At 41.1% G+C, this 27,851-nt stretch overlaps 1 protein-coding gene across 7 annotated transcripts in view; it reads right to left on the reverse strand.

The window, feature by feature from the left end:
• PEAK1 (pseudopodium enriched atypical kinase 1) overlaps window positions 1–27,851 on the reverse strand; it is a 110,121-nt gene that overhangs the window by 55,425 nt on the left and 26,845 nt on the right. For all 7 annotated transcript variants that reach the window (XR_014226818.1, XM_082290818.1, XM_082290819.1 and 4 more), the window contains one exon: window positions 6,796–6,944. The gene's annotated coding sequence lies outside the window, so the exon portion shown is untranslated. The remainder of the gene's footprint in view (window positions 1–6,795; window positions 6,945–27,851) is intronic.

The raw sequence follows: 27,851 nt of genomic DNA on the forward strand, positions 1-27,851 counted from the left end.
CAGAACATCCCTAGGAGCCAATGCCAGCACTGCAGTGCTGGTAACTCCGCAGCATAAGGGCAAAACCCAGAGCCTGAATTCAACAAATGGGCTGTGATCTGTGGCACTTGCAGTGCTGTATCCCATGGCTCCTCATCAACTGTTCTGTCACATACACACCTGATTTGCCATCCAACTTTCCTCCTGCACAGGCTGGTGGTCTCTCATTAAGACCAAAATTTACAGAGCCGATTTCAGCTTTTATAGAACCCACTGTGCTTTCTAAAGATCCACCTTTTCTTCCAGTCAACTGAAGTAACACTTTCTGTCTATGGCTCCTGGGGGTTGTTTTCCCTTTTTATTTTTTTTTAAATTTATTTAGAACTTGCAATGCCTATTTCTCAGCCAGACTGTCACGGATGTTAATGAGATTTATCTGCACAGTCTCTCTCACTATCTGCCCCTTTTCATTCCTTGACATACAAGTGCTTTTATGTTGCAGGAAATGAGGACAACAGAAAGCTGCAGATCCCATGAATGTAAAAATTGTCTTGAAGGCATGGAACAATCCAGCCCTAATTACAGCCAGCTGGAGCCTGCTCTCTTTGCACTGATACTTAGATAATTAACTGAATACTGACTGATGCAAGACTCAAGTATGTCACTACCACTCAGATATTCAAGGTTAATTTTTGTAACCATCACCAATATCAAGTGTAATGGATATTATCAGCTAAACTCTTGAAAATCAGTAACACAGAGTCATAGTCAGGCAAGGATTATTTCTCCTTCAATGAGCTTGGTGCCATCTTTCTTTAGCTGCATGTCTTTTTCATTAACAAGGCAACCTCATAAATTTTGATTTATTCAATACCTGTACATTCACTCACTTAAAGCCCTAAACTTAAATACACTGAAACTACACTGATGTAATAAAATAAATCCCAAACTGTCCCAGTGGGCATTACTGGAGTAATACCTGTTTATTTCTCATAGTGTGGCATCTTTAAATTGGTGGGTGTGTGTATCCTCCTCAGTAAGCTCTACATGGATGTTGAAAGCAAACAGTACTATGCCAAAAATCAAATACCCTTATTTGACTGTCAGTGCATATGTCTGAAACTATTACAGGTGAGGACAGCAGAGAGAGTGCTCAAGAAGTCTGAAATGTCTGTAAGTCAGAACTGTTGATGCACTTATCCTCCCGCATGCAACAATGCATGTTTAAATTGTGAGGTACCTGAACTGTGCTTTCAGCAGAAAACCTGAAAGAGGAAGTCAGTACCAACAAGAGAAAGTTGTCTGTCTTAGTTCCACTTTCAGCAGTGCTTTCCCTGAAAACAGGGATTTTTGGACAGATCCAATCCCTCTGACTGGTTTATTACAGCTGCACTGATAGGAGAAAACATGGTGTCACTGCTTGTTATCAAGTGGTACTTTTATTTTTAGTTGCTAATTCAAGAAATCACTGTGAAAAATTTGAAGTATTTTAACCTGGTAGAGATGTTCCTAAGAACAGCAATACAGCACAGTAAAGGCACAATAAAAGAGAAACATAACTAATCAGTAATTGTTGGATCTTGGGTAGGGCTATACAGCAGATAACCAACATGCATCTCAGCTGCCAGCAGTGCTCTCAAAATATCTGGGTGGGGAGGCAGGAATCTAAAGAATCCGGAATAGGGATTCTTTTTATTTTGTATTTTATTTGTCCTTGCACCTTCTTATCTAGTAATGGAAAAATAAACAATCCCAGTTATGTTTGCACATGGACTACCACACTCCTTCAGTAGGAAAAGTCTGAATTTTGTGAAATATCTTTGGAATGCCACTGTAATATAAATCACAAAGCACTGCCACCACAGTGCAAGTTAAAGTGTAACCTGCAGTTTTCCCCAAGAGAATACACAGAATTTATATCACCAGAAATGGAAAGCAACAGAACAAAAATAAAAGCTTAGCAAAGAAAGTAGGTTAACTCATAGAAAGAATGATCCATAAGACAAGGCTGAAAAAGAAAGCAAGGCAGGTATTTTTGGAAATATTTTGAAGTCCCTTTAAAGCCCTGCCTATTTGCCTGTGAAGTATTTCTGCTTAAAATATAGATATGCTAATGTTCATATTTAAGATAGAGATGACTGGGCTCAAAGAACTCCTGCTTTGGAAGAACAAAGGAAGAAAGACTGTGCACCATCAGCCGTTGGTTCTGAGTGCATTTTCTGAGTTATCCTGGGGAGAGTTAAGGAATCACAGAATCATTAGGGTTGAAGGGGTCTCTGGAGGTCATCTAGTCCAGCTCCAGGGAAATGGATGTTTGAGAGGAAAAGTTGCATTCTGGATAAATTGAAGAAACCTTCTGAATCTGAGAAGCCTTCAAAACTCCAATTATTTTGTGTTAAAGGGGGCATAAGAAGTGTTGCTGCAGCAACTCGCTGTATGAGGTGGGTGCTGTAGTACCCAAGGAAATCCAACACCGCCCAGAACCTGGGGACAGTGGGACTACCTGCACGGAAATGATTATTGCCTGCATCAGGTTCAACTGTTGATTATCTTTTCCACCTAGAAGTTCATAGTTTTCTTAACTAGCAGGATCTGAACTGTATGCAGGTTTTGGTTGTGGGGCTTTTTTTTGGGGGGGGGTGGTTTGTTTGGAAGAATGGGAATGTGTTTCTTGCCAAGGCCACATCACATAATAACAGACTAGAGAAAAATGAAAGGACCCAGTATAAAAAATACAATGTAATTATCACCAACTGAGCAACTGATAAAAGAAATGACAGAGTAAAATACACAAGTTGCACATGATGGAAATTCAGGGAGAGTGAATTTGTTACAAAAATGGAGCAAATGAAGAGACCCCACCATAAGCAAAACCTCTCACCTCCCAATCACTGAAAATTCCCTGCTCCTGCAGTAAGCAATTGCCATCCCATCACAAAAGGAGCTACAAGACACCCAGCAGCAGAGCTGCTTGGATGTAACATACGGGAGCATGTCCAAAATGAAGAGCGGGAGCCTCACACACTTAGAAGATGATTTTTCCATTCTGTCCTGTTAAGTTGAAATTTCCAGCCATCACACCGCTGGTGTGAGTTCAGCAAACACAGCATCAGCTGCCTTCTATCAGCTAAACTGACAAGGACAGTATTTTTAACACACCTGTGATGGGCAGATTTCAGAGATAAGTCTAAGTGAAAACAGAGACTATCACAAGCATGAAAAATCTGAACTGCCCTCTGGAAAGAAGTGCATATAGGGACACGGAATAAATATTATTAAGTTATTATTGCTTAGTCTGTCAATGTTTCCATTTTGAATCACCCTTCAGCCATCAAAACCTCAGCTGGAGAAGTCTGGTTGAACCTGACAAATGAACAAGGCAGGTCTCAGGAAGAAAGAAGTCTTTTTTCCTTACCCCGCAACCCAAACACATCCAGACTTCAGTATCAGCTTTTTTTGAGATAAATATCCTCAATTTTGCATCTTTCTTTTGTACACATATAAGTGCAGCTAAAATGCTCCCCTATCTGTTCCCTGTTTTAGCACTCTAATTCCTTGATTCCTGCAACCCTGACAGGGAAGGCAGCTGGCCTGTTCCTCACAGGGAGCACACACAGCACAGTCCTCTGTGCCCAATGCTTCTCCAAACTACAAGTACACAGAAATTGATATAGCAGTTGGAGTCCAGAAAACTGTTCAGGAATGCACAAAGGAAATGCACTATAGAAATGTAAGATCATCAAAAGAATGTTATTATGGTTATTATCCTGAAGAACCATCTAAGCCAGTAGCCCCTCCCTGCCCCTGCAGATACCTCGCTTTATCTACTGCTCCCATAGATCACAACAGGCTCCTTTTCAGTGCCAGTATTTTCTGCTCCTTCCTTGTTCTATGTGCCAAGCCAAAAAGAAGCAACAAAGGCTGGTGTTGTTCCTGGAAAAAAAGGGGTTCTACAGGAGTCAGTGGGCAGTTTCCTTTCATGCACCACAGGATCGTGTTCTGTACGGTGAGGCAACCTATGCAAACACGTTCCTGGTGCGATGTCTTTTCAATGGAAAGCATCCCACGGAATGTGTGTGGGTCTTGCATGTGGGACACGAGCCTGAGAAGGGTTTCAGAAGAATCCTCTGTGATGGCAACTTGCTGTGTGGCTGCAGAGCCAGGCAGGCTGAGGTGTGTTAGCTGCCCACAACCTCCCATTGTCACTGGGAAGGTGGCAACTTCCTCTTCACAGAATCTTTCCCCTTATTTTGCTCTTCCTTCCTGATGATAAATGCATTTTCTATTATTCCAACCAATTCAACATTACTTTTAGAAATTTTATCACTCATTCAGATTTCAGTCAGTGAGTCAAGCGGAAAAAATGTATTCTCAAGCTGAGAGAAAACCCTCCCATTCAAAATCCCCGAGCCAAGAGCACCTCCCAGGCAACATCCTCCAGCTGTTCTCAGAAACAGAAAGAATATATGCACTCAGTCAGTTCCCACCTAGACCACTCCAGAGCATCTCCAGCAGGAAGGAGATCTATCTGCCCAAAGCAGAAACCCATGGCTCTTCCCAGGCTACCCAGCTCACCCAGCACTTCCCTCAACTACAAAAACCCCTTCATGTTCAGCTGATTAACATCTTCCTGTGCCAGCAGGAGAATCTATCCCATAGCATTGTTCTCCCTGTTCCTGGGTTTCTGATTGTCACTTTTATCCGCTAAATAATAGTAATTTGAATGCAGAAACAATTATGGGAACCTGTTTCCTCAGCTGAAGCCCTTGTCCCCAGCAAATTTACAGTTGGTGCTGTTTTGTCAAAGGCTGGATGCATGAAGAAGTTGCTTTGCCAGGCAGGGATGTACAAGGAACAAACAAAACATCACTTTCCAATTTTTTAGAAATGTTTCCTCTAAAACAACAGTGGTTACAACCTGTTTGTATCTTCTCCTGACCTGCTGCATACAGACAAGCCAAAGTGGTGCATTTTCCTTAGTAAGAATGGGCAAGAGTTTGTGACTAGGACTGCTTTTTAACTTGTGCTGCTCATATTTCTAGCTCTAAAGTGGCCTACAGAAACCCCAAATCCCACTGAAGTGCTCCAGCTCCAAAACTTTCGCAAAACAGACATGAGAGCTGGAACTGTCTTTTTCTTGTTCTCATTAGACACGTGAGTGAATCAGATCTAAGGATCCGTGCACACCTTCAAAGAGAAAGGACTGCAGGGCTGCAGGGAACAACAGAGAAAAGGCATTAACAAGAGCACAGTAAATCTGAAAACTTGAAAGAAGAAAAACATTTTTCTTTTAAGTTCTTTTTGAGCTTCATTTGTCACCACTGCAGACAGATGGAATCTGCAAGCCCTCCCTTCCTGCCAATACAGCAGAAGACACTGACACAATATAGAAACAACTCTGGCAACAAACCAGACAACTCCTAAAGATGGGAACTCTGTGAGGGAAGAACCTGGCAGCCTTCTGAACACCTGATGCACTGGCTGAGCTCTAAGTTCTTGGTAGTGCTGGCCTGAGTGTGCTCTCACAAGAGACACAGGAGCCTTACTGTGGATTACAGACAGAACTGCACCATTATTCTGCCCATTTTCTGAAATCCCACCCTTAACCTCACAGAAATTAGGACAAAATCCTTCTGGGGCACTGACTGTTCTTCCACTGAAGTTCTAACGCAGCCTACGATATGGAGGTGCAATGAATATCTTACCTGGACTGGTAAATAAGAACAGGTATATTTGTAAGGTTCAGAAATGCAGGTCTAATTTTTCTACCATCGGTCATATAGAACTACTGTCAGATCTGTTCACTCTCCCTCTAAAACACAGAGGGTAGAGTAAGAAAGAAGCATTTCTAACAAAATCACAACACGTTAACAGATTTCCTTTGTTTTATTCATGGCAAATGAAAGAAATGTGGTGAGATGCTGTTTTTCATAGATGCAGTTACATTACAGTTTTCAAACTAAGGCAGGTTCTATTCTGCTGGGGTTCTGTGAGGCTTTGAGGAGAGCATGAACACCTTTCACTCTCCTGTCTCAAAAGACATGGAAACATCATCTTGATGTGGTACCAAAGATGTGGTAATTCCCCTCTACCCTTCTTAAAGCTTCTGTTTTTAGTGGCCAGTTCTACATTGTTACAGAGGCACAGAGCACAAAATGGGATAGCAAGAAAGAGCTGGGGGTCTTTCTGCTCCCAATTTAACTTTGAGAAGTAGCACAGTTTTGTATTCCTGACTAGTAAACTGACCGTAGGAAGACAGGCATAAAAGTATTTCAGATGTTTAATACCCAGTTATGAATGGCAGAGAAAAAGATAAGCAAATAAGAACAGCAAAGAAAAGAAGAAAATGGAAAAAGATTTTTGAGGAAATACTCAATGTCAGCAGAAACAAACAAACTTCCTAGTGTGCCATGTAAGTGTGTCTTCCCACATGTTTCAGGAGTCACATGAAGTACTTAAAATGTAACAAAAAACAGGGACAACAACAGCTTCTACAACCTGTTCCAAACTGCAGTTTGCTGGGCATTGGGTAGGAAGACAGTCAGTAGTGGAGAAACAGCAAAATCTCTTTTTGTTTTTCAAAGATGAAGAGATGGGATGAACCCACTGGAAGAAATTTCAACTACTGAATAAAGCACCAGATACTAAAATTCCAACTTTTTGCTAATGAATGAAGCTCACAAAATCGTATGTTTGGCTCTTGTAAGATTTCTCTATTTAAACTCTGGTAGTAGTCAAACAATATCCTCTATAATCAATACAAATTATCCTATGGTATTGTATTGGAAATCAAAAGATGACAGAAAAATGAGTTACCGCTTAAGTCCGAGGCATTGAATTCATTCTCATGTCAATGGCTGGCTTGGCTTCACCTCCTGCTGAAAATTTCAAAACTTCCCACTTCTCCAGACAAATTCTCTTCACCCCCTTCTCTTCATGACTGCCGGTCAGGGCAGCAACATTTTCTGTGAAAGACAGACAAGAAGGTTATTTCAAACAAATTTCAAATCGAATTTATTGTAAATTTTCCTTCTTGAGTGACCTTCTGATCTCTTAAATGCTATGAGAGCTGTGCAAAAAGACACCTGAATTCTTTTCAGAATTCTGTCTGCATAGCTGGCACCCCAGACTTTTGTCCTCGTCCTCAATATTCCCATTTCTTTTCCATTCCCCAGGAGGACACTGCTGCAGCCTTCCTTTAGTTTTATCTGCCCAACAGCCAAGCTGCAGCTTTGCAATGATAATGGGCTGGAGGCACAGGCTGAGGAACAGCCTGTAGAACCAACTGGAAGAATTAAGGACTTTTCCTAGGAAAAGGAGCAGAGCTCTTTAGAGTTATTCAAGGAGACAGCACTGTCCAGTTCTTCTGGGGTTTTGCTTGTGGGGTTGGTTTTTTCCCTCCTCTGGTATTCTGCTTCTTGGGACTTCAAGTGTGAACACATTTGTGGGTGACAAAGTTGGCAGAAGAAAGCAAACACAAATTATTTGTATAACAGAAGCCACAAATAACAAGGAGCAAAGCACTTAAACTTCTGTGCAAAGCAAACACAGCCTGGTGAGGGCACAGACTGAGCAGCACAACCAAAACGCCTTGACAATGATAATCACCACAAAAGGACTTTTTAGGACATTTGAAAGGAAGATACTGAAATAGCCCTGCAGATGAGTAGCAACAAGTGAGATGAATAAGAACCATCCTAACAGAAAACACACATCATGTGCTTGGAAACGGACTGAATGAGAAGGGTGAATACCCTAGAAATGAAGGCAGGGAAGGGAAGAGCCACTAAATTAGACTTCAACTTGTGGCTCATTGTCTAAATGGAGATATTAGAGATGAGTCAAAAGCTTACTCTGGACAGAGAATATTGAATCTTCTCCTAACCCAGGTGTTACCAACCAATTTGCTTTTGCAGATGGGATTAGCCAGAAATAGGATGCAGGAGAAGAGAAGGAATGAGAATGGAGCCCTGCAAAGCCTCCAGAAAGAATGTGGAGGAAACACCACAGTCCCTAGCAGTTTTAAAAACCTCACAGAGCAGCAGAATTTTTTTTTGCATATTATCAAGTTCTTTGAAATAAGAGAAATAGCCCTGAAGAAAAGAGAAATCAACCAACACTTTATGGCATGGAATGGCTGCACTGAAAGATTATTTAAAGTCTCTACATAAGGAGATGTGTTTGTGTAAAATTTTAACCCCTTCCAAAAGTTTGAGGTGGCCCCGGCTCCAACAGCCTGCAGTGCCTGTTCCCAAATTGTGGGCACCTCTGGGCACGTCTCTGTAGGGAACAACAAACCAGGAATACATTGCCAGTGTGTATCTATAGAATAAAATATCAACAGTCACACTCATTTTTTAATTTTAGCTGCATGCAGGGATTTATACTTAGTCCTAAAATTCTGCAGGCTTTGCCCAGCAAAGGGCTCTGCTTGCCATTTGCCTTTGCTTGTGGAGCTGCATTCCAACAGCTCTGGCACAGCTGGAGATAGCAGAGATTCACTGCCACAGCTGTATATAAATCTGGTGTTCCTGTGGCTCGTGAGGACCACTGAGGTGTTTTATAGGTGCCACAGAAAGCATTTTATCTCCAACATCATATTGCACATTAAATGGTAGCTAAGGCAACAGGTGGTACAGAGATTATAGATACAGTTGTCATTGTGCTCACAAGCAGCACAGGGACTTAAAAAACACAATCTACCACTCTAAAAGAAAAGACTCAAAGCACTCCATATTCACTTCTGTTCCAGTGCCCAGTACTACAGATGAATTTAAAACATTTTAAGTTAATTGACAGAGATGTGCAATCCTTTTTAGCTGCCGTTCTAAAGAGGCAATTAACATGGATGGAGTAAATGAAGCTGCAGATGAGTCCCTGTCCGTTTTCCCCTTGGCTTTCCGCAGAGGCTCAGGCAGGAGAAGCTCCGGATGAAAAGAGCTGCCCTGTGACTCGGTCCCTCCGCGCTGTCCTCGCAGCACAAAGGGCGAGGAATGCTGAACCAATGAATCACAGGCCACGGCTGCAAACATCCCGAGCCGCAGCAACTGCCAAGGCTGGGAGCAGCTCCCTGTCCTGTCAGTCTGAGCGACAGCCAGGGATAAAGGGGCACCTCTTCACAAGACTGGGAACCGGAAGACTGTTCCAAACCCCACCATCTGAATTATGATTGCTGACTGTGTAAGGAGGCAAAAACGGAACCAAATCCACAAGGAAACAAAGCATCATTTGGGAAAGGTTTCTCCTATTCATGTTGGTTGCAAGTGAACTCTTCCCGAGCTGTAAACAACTGGTGATGCTTTAGCATTCAGTACATGGCCTGATTTTATCATAAAAACCCCTCTTTGCCTTCAGCTGGCTGTCAGATTTGCCAAGCTGGTAGGATTCTGGCAACACTTGTGCTGTTTAATGTCTCAGCATGTTGTATCTTGGACACGAACCCCTGCAAAAATACTTAATTATAAATATTCATGTTCGTTATCCTTTTTGCATGATACAGTAAAGAGAGGGGGAACAGATTTTTTTCCAAATCGACTGAATCAGCAAAGCATGACAACATCACACGGTCAATATCCACGACAAAGCATTCCATTAAACCACGGGATCCCCTTCAGTGGAATTCCACAGGCTCCCCACACACCGTGTGCATGACAGCTTTGCCGAAGAGGCTGCAGGGATCACCTGGCACAGAAAACACTGCACACAGGAATTCCCAGGCCCCCCGGGCAGCGTGAGGACACTGCTCTGGGGTTGTTGCTGAGCTCTGGAGACGCCACTCAGGTGGTGGCATTTTGAGGTGGCATTACCCAGCCATTGACCAGGCCGTGGAGAGATGTGCTCTGTTTTCAAAGTAGTAACTTCTTCACTTCAAAACTGGGCAAAGAAATGCTGCACACAGAATATATCCACTTTTGAAGGAGATAGGGAAAGGGAATGCATCAGTACAGGGAATGTGCAGCCCTTGACAGATACGTTTTTAATACAAATTCATAGAGGTACACAAGAGACTCCAAGAAAGTTTCGAAGTAAAAACTTCTTATACTTTTAAAAATATAAAATACATGATGACTTTAAAATAGATGGTTTAAAATAGAACTGATTCATGAGGAGAAAGGAAGTACTTAATGACTTGCTCATGCTTAAGGACTCTTCAATAAAACAAGTAAGTATCTGTTACTCATGTGTTTGAAGGATTTGCTACTCCCGAACTACTGATTTGAAAAGCTTTTGACACAGCAAGATGAAGACACATCCCAAGGGCTGCTGTGTAAGCTGAAAGCCTGTGTGCTCTCAAACACTCTTCCTTTCATTGAAGGAGGGACAGATTAGCAGGAGGAAGAAAAAAAATGAAGATTTAATTGTTTTGGCTTTGGAAATGAGGTGTCAGTAAGATTTTCTGGCCTGAAGAACCACCAAAGAACCCCAAATTATCATGTCAAGAAGTAGTGATTGAATTTGAGACCATTAGAGACTATCCAGGCCCTCAGCCGCATCTCTCCTACTGCAATTGCCGGCCTAATATTACAGACCTAATACCAGTCAGTAAGAGGAGAAAATTAGCAGAAAAGACAGAAATTACTACTAGTCACCCTTCATCCTTATGAATGAATCATGTACTACTTCAAACACAGGGTTTATCAAGGCTTGGCCAAAATGGACTTTTGGCTATGGGATAGCAGGCAGGAACAATGAAGCAACACAAGCCTCTGCTCCATTTTTACTGCTTTGTGCTCTAACAAGCACAATTTCTTCTTTCAACATCTACTGAAAACCTAGACTTTTAATGGTATTTCACATTCACAAAAATCCTATGAATATCTGAATGTGGCTTTCCAGAGGAGGGCTCTTGGCACAGCAACACACGCTCAGGTAGCAGCATGGACACAGGGATACAGGGAGAAGGAAAAGCTGGCAGCACAGTAGCAACAGGAAAAACTGAGAGCAGCAATAAACTGTCCCCAATCCCAAACCCTCACATGGCTGTTTATGCGACTTTCTTTCACAAACTAATGCCAAAACTTGCACTGGGATTACAGTTTGCATTTCAACCCATTCTCCCCCACCCCCGTTTGCTGTTTGCCCAGTTTTATTAGAACCATCTGCAAGATCCTCCCTTTCAGTTTCTTGTGTTGGTTAATCTGGCAGCTGCACTTTCTCATCTATTCAAAAAATCTTTGTTTTAAAGTTGTTGAGACAGAAGGTCTTTGACAGGCTAAAAATTATCTTGAAAATCAACACAGAAACCACATCATATGCTGCTGTGCTTTACAGATTGAAGGGGAAGAATGGAAGCTGGAGAATATATACGTATTTTTAATGGGAAGATAAATGAGGGTTTTGGGGATCAAGAAAAATTTTACCAATTTGATTTATCTGACAAAAGCCACAATTTACTGAAGTACTGCAAGTTGCCACTGCAGAAGAGTTTCAGGCTCACTGCATTCAGAAATGCAGAGAAGTATTTCCTTACAGCAGCTCTTGGCAAAAGATAAGCAAGGAGAGTGCTAAGGAAAGGAGGAATGCTGGTAAAGTAGTAGAGTTTGTATCATGTTTAAAGAAAGTCATTCAAATATTACAGATTTTTGAATATAACGTGCTTGCAATCCCCTTCGTTAGCCTGTGCATGGTGCTGCTTAAGTTTCCATCTTTCTCTGTAACCCTCCTGAAAGATCTTTGTTCCCTTCTGTGTACAGATATCCCTACTGTCACCAAGCTGTCCATCCCCATGGGACAGCTCCTGCTGCAGCACAGGGCAGGGTACATCAGCACTGCTGAAAAATGACACAAATCCTGGGCCTTTAACTGGTTCCGATATTTTTCTTCTCCAAATTGTTTCTGCAGAAGCGTTCACCTCGTTGCACAAGAATGGACCAACCTTTGCTTTTGGAAATTAACAGAGAATTCTCTTCCAGATTTCTCCAAATGATCTCTTAAAACATTTCTAATAAAGAAAATTCGCCTCAAGTATGAACACAAAATACTTAAGGAACATTACTCCTACTGTCCAGTTTAGATTAGCACCAACAATTTCTTTCTTTCTTTCTTATGTTGCTGCTATTTAAAAGGTAACAAATAACTACAGACAACATTGAATTGCCACCAAATAATGTTTGTACATGTGCAAATCTGAAGAATCTGTGACATGAACTGAATGATTTAAAATCTCCCCGGAGTTCCAGCAATGCTGGAAATAACTTTCTCCACATATGCACATGAACTGCCTTCAACTATCAATCACATCCAAGCCCTGCTGTCATCTCCCATGACCTTTCTGATTCTGTTTTATACAACCTCCAGGCCACATCTTCCCTAAGCAATTTCCTAATTCCTTGTTTAACTAAACAAGACCATTTAAAGTTTCTCAAGCACTCTGACAAGACTTCTACAGCTTCTACATTGGGATATGCCATTTTCTTCCCACACTTTCCTTTCAATCCTAATAGACCATTTTAAATAAAAGTATTAAGCAGGATTTCAAAATTGCCATGAACAAATTGGCTTATCTTCTCCCTTGAACTTTATCATATAACACAGACAAATTAAAGTGGTTTTAGTTGCACAGGTTGTAGAAAAAGAGATGCAAATGTAGTAATTTGAGTTGACAGATCATGCAAGGCAGACTTTAAAAGTATTTTCAGAAGCACTGGAAACAGCATGATCATAATCTAACTTTATATGCAAATAAAAAATTAAAAACAATGCAGATGAAAATATTTAAAGAAAATCCATATATTTCAATGAATTGTATAAAAAAAAGTAGATCTGCTCTTGAAAAAGTGTCCTGGAATCTCACAGGAGAATTAATGGAGTAACCACAGAGTTTGTGCATCAGCGATCAACTAGCAGGAGAGATTTTTATTGAAACACGTAACAACACTTTTGCATATACTTCACTCCAGTGACTAGAAATTTTGATAAAAATATTACATCTTGTGAAAGTAAGAAAACTGAACAAAACCAAAGTCTGAGAGAACAAGTTTGAAATTTCTCTTCCCACCCTCCAATGTATTGCAAAAAAAAAAAAAAAAGATGAATAATCTCTTCCAAATCCTCTTTCCCAGTCACTTTTGATCTTTACAGAATATATACATTTATATAAGGCAGAAACAACCACAAAAGCAATTTCAAACCCCCATCTCCATGCATATCCCTATTTCAAGGTATCATGAATATATTAAGCTAAAACTGAAAACAAAGGAATGCTTGGGATCATAAAAAAAAATTTACACCCTGCTGTAAATGCTATTTTTCTTGCTCTTGAATGCATGATGTCGATTCCCTGGTTTCCATTCAAAAATAAAGCTGTGAAATGGCAGTGGATTTCCTGCTCCAAGTCCAGGCCTACATCCAAACAAGCCTGACACTAAAACTGTGGCTGCCAGCCTCAAATATTCGCCCCCACAGGAACAAACATTAACAGATATACAACAGAGGTTATCAGAAAATCGTACTGATTTGGGATTAGAGGAAAAAGTGGCAGATTGAATGTGTGCATGGCATTCTCCTCATGAAATCTGTTCCTATAAAATGAAGTTCCTGAGAGCAGAGGCTGTTGTGAGCTGCTGAACAGTTTAATGCCATGGACAAAGGCAAATCAAGAGGCCCCAGCATCAGCGGGACTGCAAACTTCTGCACAGCTGCAGTAAGAGCCCCAAGATAAGTTCAACACGAATGCCACCCCTCCTGCCTGGGCACACCACTTACCAAAGGGCAGGGGGTCAATGCAGCCTCTGCAGCCCCTGTAACTTCGGGGGATGCCATGAGGCTGCACCGTGTCCTGGGCATTCACCCACAGCTTGTTCTTTCCTGGGCTAAGGCAGAGGATCCATCTCTTGACCCTCAATTCTGTACTCTCAATTATGAGCAATGACCTCGATGGCTCTGTCAGAACAATCCTGCCATTTCCCTGGCTTGCCAAACACCACCCCTGCTAAAACACAAGTATTTAGCCCAAGAAGCCAACTCAGCTTGAACACAAACCATTGCTGGAGTCCAGAGCCAGCATGTCCCGGGAGAGAGGGCTCACGGCCGCAGGCAGAGTGGGAACAGCATCCCAGACAAAGCTGGAAAATTCCAGAGATGTGTGGCACTGAGCTCTTCCCACAGCTACAGCCAGACAAAGACAACTTACTTCAGCAGGAAGCTGCAGAGAAATGCTTTAGCTGAATTCTTCTCATCGCTCAAGTCAGAAATGCAATCTTTATACTTAAATGTTAAGCCATATACATGGGCCATTAGTCAAAGTTCCTTTTTTTTTTTTTTAATAGTTTTACCAGGTTTGACATTTTGTAATGCTATTATTTTAAGTCTGGTCTGGACTAGAATTCACATATTAGGAAAATGATTTTCAAAAGACTGTGCTAAAATATCTCCCACATATTGCTATCATTTGTCAAAGTTTTGCTTAAAAGCAGGTATTAAGATAAACGAAATGGGTCAAAAATGGAATACTTCCAGGAACATAAATGATGGTTAAATTAAGCTTGTGACAAGAGCCAATCCACACATTTTGACTTCTCAATGAAGTACCATTTGACCTTGCAATGAAAAAGACACTCATATACTATGTAAATCTAAAGGAAGAAACTACATCAGAAAGCAAACTGAACTGGTTGAAATAGCCAGAAGGCAAAAAAACGGAACAAGTGGTGAAGGTGAGAGAGAACGTCAGAAATCAACCATGAGATCAGTGAAGGGGCCAGAACTGTAGGTCAGTCAACAGAATAAGCAGAGCTTGAAGACAGGTCACAATGTACAGTGCTCTGAATATAAAACCTGACTGACCACTGGCAAATTTAACAAAACCAGGACTATTTGCTGAAAAACCTCCTTAAGGCAAACAGCACTCAGGGTGACAGCAGTGCTCCCTTGCAAAAGCCTGAGGGCATGGGAAAGAGGCTCTGTGATTCCTTCCTAGGCTATTTCTCTCCCTCAAGTACTTAAGGCATTCTCCCTTGTTCTGACTGCAGTTTAAAAATACTGATGGAAAACAACTAGAGCTGTAACAGGGAACTTCAAGCAGCACTTAATATTTCTGAAGTATTAAGACACAGAGTATGCATTTAAATAGCACAAAATTCAGCAAGTGTTCAATGGTTCCAGATTTTTTTCCCCAGTTATCTGAAATTCTCCTGCCTGAGCTGCATACATAGCACTGCACTGCTCAACACCAGCCATTTACCCACTCCACCACAGCATAAGATTGAATGCACCAGGCAAACTACATCATAACCCAGAGCATTTCCATCTTTCAAAACACTGAAGAAAAGGAAGATTATTTCTTTAAACTCTCTCTTACTAGAGACAGGTTGGGCATTAGTGGTTTTGGCAGCTCTATAAAACAGCTGCAACTGGAAACAATCGGTACTAAGCAATCGGAAAGAGGCAAGGACAGAGGACAATACACTGCAAGCATTGCTCCAGTTCTGGCTTGTCATTAGACACATAAGAGAGCTTGCTGCAGCCTCACTTCTACAAGGGCAGAGCATTTGCTTAAAAAAAAAACCAAAACAAAACACACAAAAAGACAATGAGACTGAAATTTAGCTTCAAGATCAATATAAGAGTTATGCACTTGCATTGATAAAGTATTGGTATAGAAAGGGAGACTGAGAGGCTTTAATTCTAAACTCACTTGCCAGAGAAAAATGGTTATTTGAAACCTGCAGTTAAAGAAAAATGAGGCAAAATCAAAAGAGGGTAGTAAAGGACTATTAGAAGAGTAATGCAAATGGTGACACTTGCCAGGTTGGTGCAGATCACAGGGCCAAAGGAACATGGTTCAGTGTGCTAAAGCAACTGTCCAGGGTGCAATGATCTCAGTGAGTGTTGTACTTCAGTAACAGTTAGCAAAGCTACAGAGGAATCTGTTAAATGCTCCTCTGGAAAATGATTTTATATGTTAGTTCAGAATAAAATTCCAAACTGAAAAGGCTGAAGCAGCAAGTTACTTTTTCAAATATTTTACTCCTGAACACAAATTTAAGGACAGAGGAGTCAACTGCCCTGGAAAAGCAGGAGTGCTCCACATCTGTGCAGGATAAATTTTAGACTTCATCTGAGAAGGGAGGATTCGATTCAGCTGCTGACATTTGAAACAACAGAGGTAACAAACTGCAGATTAAGCAAAGTTGCCAAATATCAAAGATGTTGAGAAGATCAGAAGGATCATAAATACCCCAAAGAGAGCCCCAGAGAGGACAAAAGTGGTTACAGGATGCCAGCAGCCTGGCAGATCAGCCCCAAATCCAGCGTGTCCATTAGGCTGCCCAGAGCATCAAGTGATGAACAGCACCACTTTCTCCAAACTCGCTCCCATCTCCAGCCACTTGCAGCTTAGAGAGTTCCTGTAAAAGAACTGGGGTCTCTGTACTTCATAGTCTCACATGGAATTTTCCTTCATAAATTTATCCAATTACCTTTTGAACCCATTTACAATCCCATATCCAAAACATCCTGTGGAAGGACATTCCACAGCTTCTCAGCTTTGTGCTTTTTTTTTGAGCTGCCAGGTTCTTGTCAGAAAAAAAAGAAAACAGATAAGAAACTTGGTTCCTTTATCACCTCTATTTACTTTTTCCTGTGCCATAACGACTTGTGATTTCTTTCACAGGCCCCCCTCAATCTGTCTTGCAGGGGGAAGTGTCCTGTTGTCTGTATTCCTGCCGAGTGGATGCTGCTCCATACCTCCAACTCCCCGCCCTGCATTCCTCTTCTGCATTCTTTTCAAGTGAGACTGTGTGTCATATTCAGAAGCTTTTGAGAAGAGGATGAAAGAATTCTAGAGCAGTGAGAACAAAGAGGCATGTTTGACGGTAGAGAAAATTTATTTAGGGAAAAACCACAGAAAATAAAAGAAGGTTCACTGTGATTCTACACATTTGTAAGCAGAACTGTTCACGCATTATTAAAAGATATGAAATAGGGAACAAACTAAGATTTATAGTAGAAATCACTTATTTTTCTGTGCCTTCATGCTTTACAGAGCTGAAATAATTTCAGTGAGGTCTGTTTCCCCCTCAAATGAGCATTTCACTGCTGTTTGTAACTTCCTACCTCATCCTAAAAGGGGCACCCATGCTAGAGACAGACACTAATGAGCCTCTGTATTCTAATTGTATGGATATATTGATAGAAATAAGGGCAGTGAAACAGATTGCAACGAACTGGACAGTGGGTGGTGGTAAAGGAGGCTGAAGAATGATTACCGGTCATTTTACACTTTTAATGTTGTAGGAGTAATACCTGGAACTCAACTTTTATTTTTCAGTGTTAAAATCCAACTGTGATCTTCATCACTCACTTCCAAAAGTACAAAATATTCCTGAAACTCTGGAGCAGTATTTTGATCCAGTACCCAGGTCAGGCTCCCCTCAGGTGCCACTGAAGCACTTTGGAGCTGCTGTTACAGGTAAAGTTGCTTTTCTCACCTTATTACCACTACCTGGCTGGACACTGGATCAGGACAATGGGGGCACAGCAGGAAACAGATCCTGGCAACATTTCTTTACTAAAGGAGTAGTCAGGGAACCCCAGCTGAGGTCAGGTAAGGTCACTGCAAGTACAGTTCCCCTTGGGGAAAACATCTTGTATTAAAAACTGCTTCAAACCACACCCAGTCAGAGCCCTGCTCCTCTCTGGAACTGCTCCGAAGATTTGGTCAGTCCAGACATGGACATTGTTTATTTGCTGCCACAAAAAGTGTTCTATTAAAATTTTTGAGGAACACCCCACTTCTAATCTCTGGTAAGCATCTCGAATACCAAAACCAGTATTATTTAAAAAAAAAAAAGGCAAAAAGAAAAATCCCACAGGAGTCACACATGAAACATTACATGTTATTGCATCTCTGGGCTGCAGAAGCCCACACAAGAATTTTAGAGTATATTTTTCCAGATCACAAAAGTGCTTGTAAATGCTGTAAGTAGCATTAAAAAGGTTGGCTTCCATTATTTAACAAAAAATCCCTGCAGGTGTCATTCATGAGAATATTTAAATTTTTGTAGCCTGCCACAGCAATCTCAAGTTTTTTGTTGTTAAGTTACACCAAGTGTATTTTAGATTTTCCTAAGACAGAGAAAAGGAAAAAAAGGTATTCCAGGGCTATTCTATATATGTATATAAGAGCTTTCCTGCTTAGAAATTCACTTTATAATTGAATTTTGGTGGCTGTAAAATTTTTGCCTTCTTCATAAAATCCTTCTAATTTGGCAGAATTATGAAGGTTTGAAGAAAAAACCCAACTTTGTTTATATTTTCAGTACATCATCTTAAGTGTTGATAAAATCTAGTATTTACTAAATACATTTCAGGACACTGGAAACTAGGGAAGGGGTATTTGCCCTCGATTATAAGACTGGAAGAAACACAAGGTCTTCCACATAGGAGTGTACTTGCAAATAGGCACAGAAAGGAGAGAAAGCCCACTGATATTTGCACATCGTGTAACACTTCTGATATTTTAAAACTCTTCAGCATATATGACTTCATAGACTTAATGCTGCTATGAACAGCTACAGGCAGTGGAAATAAAACGAGTGCTGTGCTGGTTTGCAGAGGGAATTCTTCCCATCTCCCCACTGCCCACTCTGCATAAACCCATCAAAGTCTGATGCTCTGCCATGATTTCCCCACTGTAATCTGCTGCCTATTATTCTCTCAAACCCCATCTGCAGGTCATTTTTCTATCAAATGAGCTGGTTAAAATTCCTTCTCCCTTTTTATTCAAACCTAGGGGAATTTCAAATAGTCCAGCACTAACTGACAGGAATTTATTTTAACCATTATTTAAAATACCAGCAGCTTTGCATTGCTACAGCTTAACAGCTCTGATGGGTTTCATGCAGTCTCCCTTCACTTTATCTCCTCTGACACAGGCATTAGCATCCTGGGAGCCCAAGTACAGCTCAGAGAGACATTGCCTTTATTCCCTTTTAGGCTCAGACCTCTTTCCACACAGAATTTTTAGCATTACACAAACTTTCTATAGACAGAAAAGCATGTACTATGGTGGAAATAGCTCTCTAACAAGTAAAAATATTTAGAAATGTATACTAAGGTAAATCCTCTTTCCCTTTATAATTTAAGAGATTTTGAAGTGAATTTTCCTTACGTAACGGGAGCAAACTGATTATTCCCTGATATTTGAGGAAGGTAATACTTAAGAGTTAAAATTCTGTGTATGCATTTTGAACTGAAGTTTTTTCCTCTAGGAGATACCACTCTGAATGAAAGCATCACACTTGTTAGCACTTTCCTCCATGCCAGAGGGCTGAGAGGGAGTGTGACCTGGATAGGATCGCTTCCTAAAGCGTGTATTTAAAGTGATCTAACAGGGCACTCGGTCCCGTGCAGACTGACTGGTTCCACACAGGCTGCCACGTACACTCAAACCTTGCAGTCAAAAAGAAGCTGTTTAATATATTTTTGCTGACTACAGTTTGAGAACCTCTTGTAGGAAACCAACAGAACAGAAGACAATGGAAAAGTATTGGCTGTGACGGGGCTTACAAATAGTAAGTTTAACATCTCTTATTTTTCTTGTTTGTGTGATTGGAAGAGAGGCAGATGAGAGCAGCATGATGGCTACTGCTATCACAATATGCTTCCCTAAAAACCACCTTTGGAGCACTGTGACAAAGCCACCTAACCAAAGCATCAGGTGTCTGCACTTCACTGCTCATTGCATATACTTATTTGTGAGTTTCAGAAGTTACACTTAAACTACAGGTTCATGATTCAGCACAAAAATCAATCACCAAAAACACCCAGTACATGCATCAGGGTCCTCCTCCTTTAGCAAAATGCCCTTAAGCTGTGGGTTTGTAAGCTAAAGGGAAAGTAATTTTTCCTTTTTGAATTCTGAGCTATGCACAAGCTTACGGCTGTGCTGCAGCTTGGTTGTGTAGCTTGTGCTTCTGAGGTAAAAGCCTCGAGCTGATACCCAACACACAGCACTAATGCCACAGGCAACGCTCCTTATCTGCATCACCTGTGCCACTAAGAGCGAATTCACACGAGGCTGTCCTGACAGATGAAAGACAGGATTCACTCCTTTCCCTGCCTCTGCTGCCAGCCATGTCATTCTGCTTCCTCTTCGTGCCCACCCACTCCCTAACACAGCAGGGCACTCTCTGCCCTTGCCAGGTTCTGTTCATGAGTTACTGCATTAAACTGGCTGCAAAGACCTGAGGTGGCGGCACCACTGTGGGTGGGGAGGAAGGAGAAGGGCAGCGTGCTCAGCAACTGCCCTAGCAGCAGCAAGTTCTACATTGGATTATGTCCTTACAGAGACCTTGAGGATGCTCTCCCACTTGCTCTACTCTAACTGTATCACTGCTACAAGCCACACACTGGTACCTACACACCAACAACTGCGCAGCTGCAAGTTTGTCTCTAGCGTTATAGAAAAATAAAGGGAAAACCAAGTGGAATACTTGATCCATGAGGAATCCTTGTCTTCCTCATTTGCCCTGAGAGACCCAAAGCTGAGTCAGTGGAGCAATGTGCACATGGACATGGGACACAGAAGCTGCTGGTGTGGGTCAGGGGGCTGGTCCTGGTCCACAGGGGCTGCACAAAGGGTACCAGTGACCAACACCTGCAGGTCAAGTACCACCTTTTACCGTGCTCCTCAAAGAGGCTGCAAGCTGCAAACCTGGCTCACAGAAATTGCGTCAAAAACCTCATTGCATGGAACTTCAGCAATCAAGTCATTTGCCTGAGGCTCATCAGCATCACTCGTAGTGATATGCTTTGACTTAATTTATCTTAGTAAGGACCCGACCTGGGCTAAACCAACATAGAGATCTGAAAAAAGAGACCCTGATGGTGTTGTCTCTTTTGCTGTGTGTGTCCCATTTACATATCACTTATTTTTAGGCAAAACCTTAATTGTGGAGGCTGTGGCTCCATTATAACTTTTTCAGCAGGAGAACAAACTTAAACAAATCCTACCTTTTTTCCCCCAGCTGTTTGTTCCCATGCCAGCCCAACCACCCAAGACCACATGCATTTATGCTGGCAGTTGTTCTTTTTGGCAGGATTTTCCTTCTCCAGCTGAATCACTTCCCTGGTTGGGTTCACCAGCATGTGCTGGCATGGCACAGGAGACAGCACAGAGGGGAAAGGAATGACCAGGAAAGAACAGAAGTCAAGCTTTACTGGGCTGCAGTGCCACAACAGATGAAATCCCAGCTTTGATTTGCTTTCTGTTCTACACATGAGATAAGCTACAGAAACATTAAGAGATGGGAAAGAGTGATATTAAACTAAAGATGAGGGAAGGATACAGCAATGACGAGTAGGGAGCAGATTTAGAGTAGCAGTATTTAAATGGTTAAATCTTGAGATGATATCTTTTAATCATCCCCACAAGTCACACAAGTTCTGAGTTCCATAGGAAATTTAAACACACTTCACTTTGCCAATGCAAATATACTATTTGGTATCAGTCTTCAGAACAGTGCCATACGAAGTTGCCCAAACTAATGATTTACTACTCAGTGCCCAAAAACATTTCTAGGCTTTGTTAAATTCCAAGTTTGGCCACATTATCCTCCCAAATGTACAGAAAGAAATATCTCTTTTGTCAATAATGCCATTTCTGAATGGTATCATTCCAAAAATCCATGAAAAGAAATATCAACTTGGGTAAACACCAGAGTTCATGAAAATGCCTTAATTTACAATAAAAAGTGGCTTTGGAAGAAGAGGGGGATGGGTGTGGATTTAAGTATTTTGTATTTTTGGAGACAATATGCTTTGGTGTTTGCAAGAATGTTCTTAGGGATGCCAGAGTGCTGGCTGAGTTACAGCAGAGCTGAGCAATATCCTGGCAGTTGCTCCAGGAGCAGTGAAGGCCGTTGGAGGCCATTACACACCAGCAGCCCGTGAGGGAAGGGTTTCCCAAGTTTCCAGTGACTGTTGCCATCCACCAGGAAGGGTGATGGGGACAGCTAGCTGCCTGGAAGCCAGGCTGTAAGAAAACCCTTCCCAGTCCTCAACTGTCCATTAGCTCAGAAGACAAACATTTCCATAATTCCCTGCAGAATTCTCAGAAGGGCTGTGTGGCCCACAGCTAACAGGTACGAGTTACTTTGGCTTAGGAAATCATCTAGCAATAAATCTAGGCAGAAATCCTTCACAGTCTCATCTAAAGTTCAACATTAAAGGGACTCCAATGAGACATTTGGACATCATGACAATCTTGCAGAAGCTTTGCAGAACATGTCTGACTGCTGAGCTGCACAATGATAAATATGGCTGACAAGGAAAACCAGAGACAGACCAACCCGAATGCCCCACATCTGTTAGACACAGCCATTTTGCCAACATAGCAAACCAATAAACATTGAATAAACATCAGCATTTAGCATACCATCTAAGGTGTGTTGTCCAAAAAAGCGGTCATAAACTACTGAGTTTTATGCTAACCCTAAGTTTTGATGACTAATCTGGTTCTTTTATTCCAGCAAACTGAAAGTACAATGGACATAGTGGCTGATTGCATGCTGGAAACTACAGCTCGTCTGTGAACTAATCCTCGGGATCTCAGCAGTTCTAAGCAGACAGAGGGGGAAGGTCCCATGTTTATGACTCATGCTACCATTTTTCTCTCCTATTGTTTTGCAAATTCTCTGCTTAATCTAAAATCCATTTCAACTAGAAACTTCCAGGCTCAGCGGAAACTTAAAGATAATATATTCCAAACAAGTGATACTTCAAAAGGGTGTGGATCTACAACCCTTTAAATCAGCCTGAACCTGGGCTGGCACAGCCCTGCCCTTGTCACTGGCTTCTGAGCCTCTGCCCCTTCCTGTGCTCACATGATCCCACAAAGAGCAGATCTAGAAACTGACCGAGCTGGAAACCAAGCCAGTGCCACCACGAGGAACCAGAGGGAGTGGGAGTGATACAGGACATGTCTCAAGATAAAGTTGTGGCAATCCAGATTTAGACAGGCCTAAGTGGTGGTGTACCACTAAGAGTTACTAATCATCCTGAATGAACCATGTCTTAAAGGAAATGGGCATTCTGAGCTTTGGGTTTCATTTTAAGGTATTGATTTATGTCCCTAAAACATTTTAAATCTGTACATTAGCAGAAAAGTTATCCTACATATACTGGCAATATATTCTCTTAATGGAATACATAGTAATGAAATTTTGTCTCACTAGATCTTTAAGAGCAGATTCAAACTTCAAGGATTATGAGTTCAGGCAGGATAATGCCCGTTTTCTCTGCCTGATGGCTGGCAGTAACACTTTGAAGCTGGTTTTGATAATAGGTAGGATACCACAGTAGCCACTCTCAACTTTAGAAATCTTTTCTACTTCATTGCTTTAGCTTTGTTTAACAGCCCATTTTTGAGTGGTAAAACAGTAGCAGAAATGGCAATATATTTATGAAGACACGCTAAATAAAACTCTATTGCTTTTACAAGAATACACTCCAGATTATATCAAAGTTATAACAAAAATCTCATGGGTCTGTAAGAACAGTGAGAGGACTGCAAGACAGGATTCCATCAGCTTCCCAGTGACAACTTTTCATGCTGGGTACCCCACGGCATGAGGCCAAACACACCTTCAGAAATAAATGCACAAAGTGTCAAATCTTTTAACATCACCTTTCTATGCAAAGCATTTCTATCAGCCTACCACCCTTTTCCAGACAGGGAAATTCCCACCAAGTCATCAATAATACATAAAGGCAGCCATCAGTCCACCTACTAATGAGCAGTTTTAGCACACAGCACCTATTCAGAGAAAGCAGGCCTGGAAGATGAGAGCATAGCCCTTAATAATTTACAATGCTTACAAATTTACAGACCTTATCCCAAAAGCCAAACAAAAAGAATGCGATATCTACTCAGATTTCCAGAACAAACCAAGACACAGCATTTCAGAAGCCATTAGGATCTATCAGTCAATAATACTCTCCAAATGTTCTTCTGTGGAATAACCTGTCAGCCAAAGAACCATCCGTCTCTAAAAGCCTGTATTATTAGAGATACAACATCAGGAACCTTAGGAAACTTGCACTGCTGAAAATTAGCTTGAAAAGGTTTGAAAATTACTCAATATGGCAAATGCTAAAAATCTTTAGAATTTGCTGTTTGAAGTAGACAAAACTGGTCTAGTCTGGTTCTGCATAGAATAAATACCAGCCCTCTACAAATGTCAAGCGTGCCCAGGGACAGAATTCACATCCAACATCAAACACTCACTTTGGCAGCACAACACAGAGAACCAGGAGCAGGGGAAAAGACAGCCCATGGTCTTGTCCTGGGACTAAACACTAAGTTCTGTACCTGGCCAAGCAGGTAATCCATATTCCCACCAGCCATTAGTGACACAGGCAACACAGGGATTGGTAGGAGTATCTGGGAAGGAATTATGATGATGCAGTTTGGTCTACTTATGACAGCCAGATCTGCAGTTTATATCTGAAAACCAACAAAACAACCCTAACACCAATTCCTTGATTTTCTTGGTGTCTCCTACTACAAATAAACACCTTATTGCTGTAAAACTGCTCTTCTCTCTGCACCAGTAGCTATGCGGGTTTGCCTCCAGAAGGAAGCTCTCCAGTGACATGTCCTCTTGTACCTGATCCCACATTCAGTTACCATATTCGTGAGCCTGCTTTGAAGTCTTCCTAAAGGAGATAATCTAAATGCTGGAGGCGCTGGCTGCAACACCCAGTCATGCTCTGTGAGAAAGGAGGAGGTCTTGTGTTCTTCCCTGGCTCTGCTAAGCAGGTGTTGGAACATGAACTGGAAAGCTTTAGGTGCTCCACCTCATTTCTCACTTCCTCTACACTGATCATGTGGGTCTTGGAAGGGATTTTTTCCAGACATTGTAAATGAGCTGCTATACCTTCCCTTCCCTATCCACATGACCAGTGAACTCTCCCTTCCACCTACAAAATCAACATGCAGAACTGCTACATGATATAGGATAAAAACACTTAAAAACCAGATGTGCTTCTTAAAGCCCATGTCTATCACATTCCCTCATGAAGCAGGACACAAACCAACATTTTACTGTCGATCATTCCAAAATGACAGCAATTAAGGAACATGCTATTTCCCTAATTACAATTTCCTTTATTATAAAATGCCCCTTTACAAGCAGTGAAGCACAGCACTGTGCTGCCTTGTCAAGGCTGAGTGTGTCTGACACTTGTTCTTTCCTAAAGCTCTCCCTTACCAAATTAACACCTTCCCCTGAAGGCTTTCCACAGTGGGCCATATCACAGGGAGTATTCAACTGTTTGATAACATTTTGGGACTACAAGGAGAAAAAACAGCATTTAAAATAAAACAGAACTATGAATTAATTCAAACAAGGAATGGGTAACTATACATTCCATAAATAGTCAGCACTGACAGAAATTATCAAAAGAATAATCGTTATCTTCCTGTAGACAGAGTTTTTACTGAGGTTTCATATTGCATATTCCTTTGAAACAGGACACAAAGATGAAGGAATAGGTGGTATCTTTTCAAACTTTCTTTTGCAAGTAGAGTGTATCCTTAATGCTTAAACCTAATTAAACTCAGAACAACTAATTCCAGGCAGTAAAAAAAGCCCCATCTTAAAAGAAAGGGGATCTGATAGGGCAAAATTATTATTTCAGTGCATGATCTGGAACATGCTGAAGATTAAATATTAGCAGCATATGTTCATGGAAGGAAAATAAAAAGATGGCATGTTAACAAATACAGTTTTTCCTTCTGGCTTTCATGAGGTTACATCAAGTTCATTATATATAAAAACTTAAATACTTCAAAATAAAAATTTGTATGTATTAACTTGTCAGTCCAACACAAGAATGTCTCAGCCTATAAATAGCACTCCCTGACCTACACAGTTCTGGCTAAATAAACATTATCCCTGTTTTCAAAGAAAAAGATGCAGCTCTGGATGATCTGCAGTGTGACTGGGGCCAGGCTCCTGACAGCATTCCTGACTGCTCAGCTGGGGCACTCACCCTGTCACACCTCCTGAGATGAGCATACAGAGTTAGGGTGATCAGTGGATGAGGTATAAATACTGTAAGAAAAGCAAGCGTTGCCAGAATAACACTGGTATTGTAAACAGTAAGACATCTCTAGGGTTACTTTTAATCAAAATTAAAACCAGTAACTGGTGTAATTTATCTGGACATAAGTTCAGTAGTGCCATATTTCAGTCCCAACATATCTTTCTTCCACAGAAAAGTGCTTTTCTAGTATCCAGAATGAAAAGAATTTTTGAAAGACCATTCTGTCTCCAAAGAGACCATTAGGATCAGTTTTCCATTCTAAACAGAAATTCCTGTCTTCTCAAACAGCTCCAGCTCCTCCAAAATAACCAAACCATCCTGAGCTTTCTTGCGTACTCACCTGCCAAAAGCAACAAACACTTCTAAAGGAGGAACAGCAGAAAACCAAGAACTATTCTTTAATGGCAGTGAAGTTTGAACGAGTGAAAATTATTGTTGCTTTTCCTGGAATGACAATTACCAAAGGTTTAGCCCAGAAATTCTCTTTTTTTTTTTTTTAATTAGGCTAGTAAGATGTGCTGCCTTTCCCCATTTGTTTTTTGTCACAGATCTTTAAAGACCTGCTACCAACAAGTTGGAGATTATCTATGTTAACACTCTAAAGATTCGTATTTGTACATGTGAATGTTATCCAGAATTTTCTAAATCAGTATTTCCCAAAGTTTTGAGGTTTCTACTTCAAAGTCTCAGTCCTCAGTAAATATTATTTGCACATCCCATTATAAAGTTTTTAATTTAAAATCTTAAGGCAACACAGTCCTGTGAGGCATTTCCTAACATAGTGACAGGCCATAAACACCAGGTATTTTGTGGTACATGCAGTCAAGACATGCACATACCATATCTGCTTATTGAGAACGGGGTGTAATTATGCACCAGGGTATCTCACACCTTGCCCCTTCCCAGCCTGCACACTGCTCAGCAGGGATTTGTGCCATTGGGAACCTTATTTTTCACACACGCTCCTCTCCTCAGGCACTAAAGTTTTAGAACAACTTTCTCATTCATAACAGGTCAGAACATTTTGCCTACAGACCACACACAAAATGCTCAACTTGACAGCTCAGGTGTTTTGGAGGCTGCTAAGACGCTGCTGTATAAATTACAAAGGCCATGGCACTTTCAGCCCCCCTCCAGGACCTGGCCAGTTGAGAATGCCAGAATCCCCTCTTTGAGTCCAGCTGCAGTGGGAAAAAGGGTTCCCAATGCACATTTATTGTCCTGAAAGTTACAGCACAAACACATTAACTTACAAGGTGCACTCAGAATACAGGACATAAGTTATGCCTGAGGAGCCCCAGGTCTTCTTATAGACAGGTGAGAAGGATTTCATGGACAAATTACTCTTTCAACTGGCCTTCAGGTCAGTTGTTTTCAATACTAACTTTTTATTAGATACTTCATTAAGTTATTGACAATCCTTATTTTCCTTTCTGAAACTGCGGAGATTTAATTTATTTTCTTAACAGGACAAGGTATGCATTCCCTGAGGATCTTAAGTTACTTCATTGCTATAAGATTAATTTTCTCTACTCTTACTCCTTTATAACTCATTCCTCTGTTCAAGAGGTTTTGTTTTCTCTCCCCATGAGAAACTAACACAACATCAAAGCTGCAATGCTGTGCCTTTCTCAGTAGTAAGAGAAAATGATATGAGATACCAAATTTTTTGTACTAGAATTTTGAACAGTATCTCGTGATATAATTTATGGCATGAAACCTTACAGAACTTTGAAATTTTCTATGTTTTATGATTTGTAGTTACTGTATATAGCAACAAAATGAAATATATAAAATATATACCCACTTGATAAAAATCC

The sequence above is a fragment of the Coloeus monedula genome (assembly GCF_965178545.1).
Source record: "Coloeus monedula genome assembly, chromosome: 14".
Taxonomy (NCBI): domain Eukaryota; kingdom Metazoa; phylum Chordata; class Aves; order Passeriformes; family Corvidae; genus Coloeus; species Coloeus monedula.